The 8,714-nt window shown below is 38.0% G+C and overlaps 1 long non-coding RNA gene across 1 annotated transcript; it reads right to left on the reverse strand.

The window, feature by feature from the left end:
• Nucleotides 1-7,850: 7,850 nt before the first annotated feature.
• LOC131231249 (uncharacterized) lies at nucleotides 7,851-8,098 on the reverse strand. The gene is made up of 2 exons (XR_009164260.1): nucleotides 8,030-8,098; nucleotides 7,851-7,932 (listed from the first exon to the last, which is right to left on the reverse strand). It is a non-coding gene; the product is annotated as an uncharacterized LOC131231249 (long non-coding RNA).
• Between the last annotated feature and the right edge of the window lie 616 nt (nucleotides 8,099-8,714).

Genomic DNA, 8,714 nt, shown 5'->3' on the forward strand with positions numbered 1-8,714 from the left:
GGCAGACATCATCCATGCCTCGCATTGCATAGCCTTGGTACGGCTCATGGCATTCATGGATTCATCAGCATATTCTGCATTACTCTGATACTGCATAACTACTACCTTACGCACATACTTACACCACCCTCTAAGCTTTCCATAAGCTTATGCACGACCGTAACGTGCAGGTGACGTTGGACCGTCGCAGCACTGAGGCAGGAGCGCATAGCAGATCGTCTTGGAGCTTTTTGTCCATTATCATTGTATTTTCCTTTATGCTCATTGTACTTATAAAGTTTTTGATCATAGTGAAAATGTAATGGAGTTTTTGGTTGTTGTTTGTGGGTTATGCCTTTGGTTATGCTTATTATGAATTAAACTGATGTTGAAAATTCTCCTCGTAGCATCCCAGGATCGGAACTTGGCGAATGGATGCTGGGAGCCGAGAATGGAGTTCTACGGAGGCTATCGGTGCCGGATTCGGCAATCGAGAATTTATTGATCGTAGTTGTCCTATTATATGGGTCGCAGTTATCCTGTTATATAGGTTGTGGTACTTGTTATGGTTCGTGGTTATCATGTTATATTGGTCGTGGTTATCAAGTTATATGGGTCGTAGTTGTAATGTGACGTGTGCAGTTCATAAGGGTCGAGGTTGCCATGTGACGTGGACCCCACCTTGATGAATATGTCTAATCCACGCCGTCCACCACCTTCTTCAAATTATTTCAGGCTAAGAGCAAAAAATGAGACAAATCCGAGTCCCGAGTGGACCACACCGAGGGAAACAAAGTCCCATTGTTGGAACTTTTTAAGGCCTACTGTTGTGTTTGTATGGGTCGTAGTTGCCATGTTATATATGTCGTGGTTGTCATATTATATGTGTCGTGGTTGTCATGTTATATGGATCGTGGTTTACATGTGTTCACTTCCTTTACTACCTAACCATTGGTACCATAGTCTAAGGCTTACAATGGGGTGATCCGATCCATCCACCTTGTCGGCCAGCTCACTATGGGCCTAAAAAGTCTTGACTTGGGCAGTGTCCACTTCTAACAAACATCACAGTGAGCTTGTAAAGTTTCAATAATCACCATTATTTTCTATTTTGTGGCCCACACAAGCGCTGGATCAGGCTGATACTTGGGCCTTATCCCTAAAATGACACGACAAAAAGGATGGGTGGCATTAATTATACACATACATCAATGTGGACCCATTTGGGTCGTGGTTCACACGGGTCGTAATTGCTATGTTATATGGGTCATGGTTGTCATGTTGAATGGATTGTGGTTTTTAACGTGTTCACTTTCTTTTTTACCAACTATTAGTACCTTAGCTTAAGGCCCACAATGAGTTGATCCGATCCATCTACCTTGTTGGCCAGTTTACCGTGGGCCTAAAAAGTCCTAACTTAGGTAGTGTCCACTTCTAACAAACATCATAGTGAACTTAAAAGGTTTCAATAGTCACCATTTTTTTCTATTATGTGGGCCACACGAGCGCTCGATCAGGATGATATTTGGGACATATCCCTAAAATGACACGACAAAAAGGATGGGCGGCATGGATTATACACATACATTAATGTGGGCCCATTTGGGTCGTAGTTGGCATGTTATATAGGTCGTGGTTGTCATGTTACATGGATCGTGGTTTTCATTGTATTCACTTCCTTTTCTAACAACTATTAGTACCATAGCTTACACATGTTCACAGTGAACCTTAGAAAGTTCCAACAGTGGGACTTTGTTTCCCTCGGTGTGATCCACTCGGGACTCGAATCTGTCTTATTTTTGGATCATAGCCTGAAATAATATGGAGAAAGTGGTGGACGGTGTGGATTAAACATATACATTAAGGTGGGGTCCACATCACATGTCAACCTCGACCCTTATGAACTGCACACGTCACATTACAACCACGACCCATATAACATGATAACCACGACCAATATAACATGATAACCACGACCCATATAATAGGATAACTACAACACATATAACAGGACAACTGCGGTCCATACAACTACGACCCATATAACAGGGCAACTGTGACCCATATAACATGACAACTGCATGCGATCCATACAACTATGACCCATATAACAGGAAAATTGTGACCCATATAACATGACAATTACAACCCATATAACAGGACAACTGCGACCCATATAACAGGATAACTACGACCCGTATAACAGGACAACTACGATCCATACAACTGCGAACCATATAACAGGACTACTGTAATCTATATAACATGACAACTACGACCCATACAACTGAGACCCATATAACAGGACAACTAAGACCCATATAACATGACAACTGCGATCCATACAACTGCGGGCCATTTGGGTCGTGGTTTGCATGGGTCATAGTTGCCATGTTATATGGGTCGTAGTTGTTATGTTGTATGCATTGTGGTTTTGAAAGTGTTCAATTCATTTTCTACCAAATCATTGATACCATAGCTTAAGGCCCACAATGGGGTGATCTGATCCATCCACCTTGTCGGCTAGCTCGGTGTAGGCCCAAAAAGTCCTAACTTGGGCAATGTTCACTTCTAACAAACATCACAGTGAGCTTGAAAAGTTTCAACAGTCATCATTATTTTCTATTATGTGGGCCACACGCGCACTGGATTGGGCTGATATTTGGGCCTTAGCCCTAACATGACACAACGAAAAGGATGGGCAACATGGATTATACACATACATCAATGTGGGCCCATTTGGGTCGTGGTTTGTATGGGTCGTAGTTACCATGTTATATGAGTCGTGGTTGTCATGTTGTATGGGTCGTGGTTGTCATGTTGTATGGATCGTGGTTTTCAACATGTTCACTTCTTTTTCTACCAAACCATTAGTATCATAGCTTAGGGCTCACAATGGGGTGATCCGATCCATCCACCTTGTCGGCCAGCTTGCCGTGGGCTCAAAAAGTCCTAACTTGGGTAGTGTCCACTTATAACAAACATCACAGTGAGCCTATAAAGTTTCAACAGTCACCATTATTTTCTATTATGTGGGCCATATGAGCATTGGATCAAGCTGATATTTTGGCCCTAGCCCTAAAATGACATGGCAAGAAGGATGGGTGGCATGGATTATACACATACATCAGTGTGGGCCCCACGAGTTGGGCCTTGCCCATGCCCAAAAAAGGGTTCCGTACATGTCATTAAATATGACGTAACTTCTTTTTCGCTGAAAAACCTTACAATTACTGAACCAAGGACAAAGGGTATTTTGGTTCAAGTAATTTTCAGAGGCTTGTCTGAAGGCCACCCTTGGACTATTTGAAAGGTTGAATCTTTTTAGGGAATTTGTCGGATTGGACAAGCCGAACTTCATTAGAACACTTCGGAAAGCTTGGTTCAAACTCACAAAGCTTTCGTGAGTGACAACAACACTACAAGAAATTTCACTTTTACCTACGAAAAATTTCGTAGGTAAATGATATTATTTCGTAGGCAAAGAATTTTACCTACGAAATATTTCGTCGATAAATTCGTTGGTAAAAAGCCGTGGCTAAAGACTTTTACCGACGAAAAAATGTCATCGTCGGCAATGGTAAGACTTTTACCAACGAAATTAAAAACTTTGTTAAGACTTTTACCTACGAAGTGTTAAGACCTTTACCTACGAACGTTTTCGTAGGTAAAAACTTTGTTAAAACTTTTACCTACAAACATTTTCGTAGCTAAAAACTTTGCTAAAACTTTTCCTTATGAACATTTTCGTAGCTAAAAACTTTGTTAAAGCTTTCACCTACGAATTTTTTCATAGGTACAAATGGTGTTAGGACTTTTACCTACAAGCATTTTCGTAGCTACAAACTTTATTAAACTTTTACCTACGACATGTTTCGTAGGTACAAACTGTATTAAGACCTTTACCTACGAATGTTTTTCGTCGCTAAAAGCCTTTTTATCATAGGCAATAAATTGTTCCGATGTAGTGTTTCGTCGATTATTTCGTTACTAAAAGACCGAGGGGAAACACTTTTACCAACGAAAAAAAATTCGTTGCCAAAGATAAGACTTTTGCCGACGAATTTCTTCATTGGTAAAACCTTTTACCAACGACTTCTTTCTTACAAAAATTTTACCAACGAATCTTTTCATTGGTAAAAGGTATTATAAAACTTTTTCCTACAAATATTTTCGTAGCTAAAAAGGTAGAAAGCAAAAGATGAGACTTTTACCTACGAAAAGTTTCGTGGGTAAAAATGCATTCTTTTACCTACGAAAATTCTTCTGTTTTTTTTTCCAATATTCCAATGAAAAATTCCTGATATACGCCTGTTACAATTCTTCCTAATATACACCTGTTATGTAATATATTTTATCATATTCACATTCATTCACGCTAATGGGCTCAACTTGTAGGAACTGAGATATTACATAACATCCTCGAGTTGCAGATCATACAATTCATTTGTTCCCGACACTGGCTAACAAGTAATGAGACTTCACGAGCTACCTGTACCAGCTGGGCCCATGCTTACTGTATTTCTACGTCCCCTACCACCGCCAAAACCACTACCGCCTCGGCCGCCTCCAAATCGGCCACCACTATCTCTGCAACCTCTACCACCGCCGCTCCTGCCACCACCTTCACGGTTGTCACTTCTTGGCTCAAGGCGTAGTCCCCAAGTTCTGAACCGTTAAGTTCCAGGGCCATGAAGAAACTAGCACCATCTGTTAAATCTAGGTAAGCTGACCTGCAAACAAAGGCGAGGCAAAAGTCACCTAACAAGCAACAACCAAACAGATATGGAAAATCCCCAAATTATTTGCTCAAAAAAAAAAGATAAAAAGAATATGAGTAGGTATGTCAGAAGTGGCAATATTGAAAGAAATGGCATCTTCCCATTCAACACGGCAGTAGTATACATGGGGCCAATCAGCACATTTCTTGGGTTGACTTCCACAGAGCGCACAACTACACTTAGCATACATCTATACACATTGGCAAAACAAACCGCAAGAGCCTTTTTTTTGAAAGGTGTAATAAAATACAATAGCTTTTCTCAAAAGATGTCAGAACAAAATCGCGAGCATACCTACGCACATTTGACATTTAGCAAAACAATTAGCTTTTTCACAAGACCTCTTGTCACAAATAGCTTGGTCTAATTAAAATACCATCATCCTGAATAGCCTGGTCTAATTAAAATACCATCATCCTGAATAGCTTGGTCTAATTAGAATATGATGCAACATGTATGTATCTTGGAGCTGAGCAAACTACAAACATAGACTGTTGAATAGTTTGAAAAAGAAAAGAAAAGATATGAAAACCATCATCCTAAATAAAACCATAGTGAAGGTAAAGGACATTCTGTTAGCAATATAAAGATGGAAATGGGCATGGAGCTTCAAAACATTCTGTTGATTCTCCCTTGCTAATGGAAAATCAGTAACCTGCATTGCCAGAAAAACATGAAAGAACACCACCAAGAAATCATTTTTAGAAAGAAGAAGAAAACACACGCACGCATGCAACTAGCTCAGGCAAGTAGTTAGTATATGACAGACCATTCCTTCCATCTACAACATAAGTTGGCCACCCCATTGTTGCTTCAGCTTAGTTAAAAGGCTTTGTTCATGGTTAACATTCATGCTCCTGTCAAACAACAAAAGATAATCCAGAAACCTTCCTTGACTAAGAAAATCATTTACTATAATCTAAATCATTGAAAAGTCTTTCAGGAGGGACAACCTTTTGCATTTTGACAGTTAAAAAGTTCAAACGTTCAGATTTCACAATTCTCCGCTTATTCTTTAGTAATTCACATGCCTGAAACAGATTTAGCAAACCATATTATCTTTGATTTTTTACCTTCGTTACAGTTTCTTCCTTCCACATATCAAATCCCTTGAAGAAAGACCTTGAAGAAGTACCTAATACATACATTAAAAAATAATAATAATAATTTAAAAATCAATGTACAAATAAGCCCAATTCAAATGAATGAAAGCCAAAATAAAAATAAAAAGTCAACGAACTGTCAACCTGAAACATATTCGAACAGCCTTGGGTTAGCTTTGATGGGAATAAGGCCCAACCTATTGGCTAGGACTTCATCTTGGACCACGATGTGTTGTCTACACCAACCATTCAATGCAACAAAAAACAACTGAGCCAACCATCTCAAAAGGTGGTTATAAACAAAAAGGAAAAGTCATGTGCTATACAACTGCTTTTCTCTGTAAACATCGGCAGGTTCGTTCCCAAGTACGTGCTAGACAACTGCTTTTCTCTGCACATATTGAATACAATTAGTAAGATTTACACTTTAAAAAAGGACAATGAGAACCTAATTACCTTATCATCCAACTCGACTTGGCAAGATTTTGAGCTGCGTCTCTTCAAAACTCGTTGGAGATTGACTCTTTAAAAAAACTTGCTGGAGATCCTGTCTTGATTCGGACTCAACAAGACTAGAAACATGAAAAGAGTTCTCGCAGGAATCCAATTCTAAGTTAAATCTTCAATTACACTACATCAATTAAGTTTACTAACAAGTAAACAGGCACTTCACCTTTACTATGTGTGCTTTCCAACAAAGCAAAATGGGACGAGATGTCAATTGACCTTTCAACCAATCATGAAAAACAATTTCCCTGGATCCTTTCACAACCACACCTTGTCTTGGGAAAAACTTGAATCATGGATGAAAGGTTCACATTCTTATATCAATGACATGGATAATTTATATAAACCAAGATCACTGAAACATAAATACTCTTAACTAAAATGAGATGAACTAATTTTAATTTACATTGCAGGTGGATTGTTAATGACAAAAATTTTAAGAAAGGGGACTGATTATATTAAAGTAGAAAATAGGAACAAAAAGTAGCAACCATAATTATTCGTTGCATGTTCGATGTTTCAGTTCAAAATTTCCATTTTAATTTTTGCTGCGTTGAGAGAATTGTTCAGGGCCAAACTAGGAAACTGCCCATGCTCCAATTTCTTACCCAGCAGATCATTCCTAATAGGCAAATGATCCTTAAATAAAAACTGACAGAAACCATTAGGTATAGAAGTAATTCCTAATAGGCAAATGATCCTTGGAGCCTATAGAGATTTATGTAACCTAGAATGTTAAATACAAATCCCAAATAATGCTGAAACAAAGGTTTGACTCAATATTTATGGGAGTTTTATGCCAATTTAAACATAAGGCACAATACCAAATTGAAGAATAAATCAAGTATTGTACCGCTAAACAGAGCAATACATTTTATTTTCAAAGAACTATCAATGCAAGAAATCTCTACTTGAACACAATGCCCAAACCTTTCAAAGTCTTATGCAACTTTCACCATTTTATTAAATCAAAGTCAAAGAAATAAACTACATCATGTTCAATTTGAAGAAGATGATCCACTCTTGCATGACATCCACTCTGCGTAGTTGCTCCAGCTAATGTTGTGAAATGGGTCGAAAAAATTAAGATTTTCAGTGACCACATCCAAAAAAAAAAAACAATTGACATACCCCAAAATCATGCCTGAGTAATTCCATGTCCTGCTTGCACCAAAGCAATTAGCTAATTATTCCAAAGGAGTTACAACAGATTTAGAAGGACCATGAATCAATTTTTCATGAACAGTGACATATAATGCAAAGGAGTTTTGAGGCAGTACCTGTATTGCAATAATGAACTCTGAAACCAAAAGATAAGTGGGGCTCACATGGACTGCATCAGAATTTAAGTTAAACCAAAATAAAGAATACAAGCAAGAGATTAATGTGTCCAACCATATTCCACATCACTTCACCTTGTATAACTGTTAAAATAAAATTAATTTGTCCAACCAAACATCACCATCTAGTGGTCCGTATTCAACACGGAAAAGCTCATCAATTGAAGTGGGGATTGTTCGATGGCCCCTAGCACGCAACCTTGCTTTCCAAGCCAAGAGTGTCTACATGAGATTTGGACATCTATTAGAGAGTTTAAATGAAAAAAAAAAAAGAAGATAAATTAAGAAAATCAATGGTTCCAATTTAACAAACAAATACCCATTAATAAGAAATCATGATGTCAAACTAATCTGATTGTGATGTACCATATCTGAAGTCGGGTCCACAGGTTGGGCAATTCAGATTAAGCCTTTCATCTGCAAACAAATAAAAAAAGAAAGAACTGTAAGCCCAAAATTGTTAGAGTAAGAACTTATAAGTACAGCCCCAAAATTTACCATTCTCCGTGGGCCTGATAAATTTATTCCAGTAAATCTTTCTTCATCTGCAACTAGTTGTAGAAGATCAATGAAATTACAAATTACACAAACATTAGTTATTACTTGGCTACTGTAAATGGTAGAACACTGATACATTACTTGTGATTTGGCTCAGCTCATATTGGGTTGTATTGAAGGGTATTTAAAATCATGATTTTTTTTTCTATTCTATTTGCAGGAGAACTGTATCAACATTGCTTGCAAGCAGCTTTAGAGAGAGAATGGATGAATTAATCTTGTCTTATTTACAAAGACAAGGAAACCAGTCTACAGTTGCCATTTCCATCTCAACTGTTTCACCAGCAACAGAGTTGGCAACACTCATCATGTGCATATGAACCCTCTCATAACTCACTTGTGAGTTTACTACATTCGAAATCTTTTACATTCCACTTATATTTCATATGTTAGTTACCAAAATCTTCACTTCTTTGTCATTCCCAAAAGAAAACTAAAATAAAAAT

The sequence above is a fragment of the Magnolia sinica genome, chromosome 17 (genome assembly GCF_029962835.1).
Source record: "Magnolia sinica isolate HGM2019 chromosome 17, MsV1, whole genome shotgun sequence".
Lineage (NCBI taxonomy): Eukaryota > Viridiplantae > Streptophyta > Magnoliopsida > Magnoliales > Magnoliaceae > Magnolia > Magnolia sinica.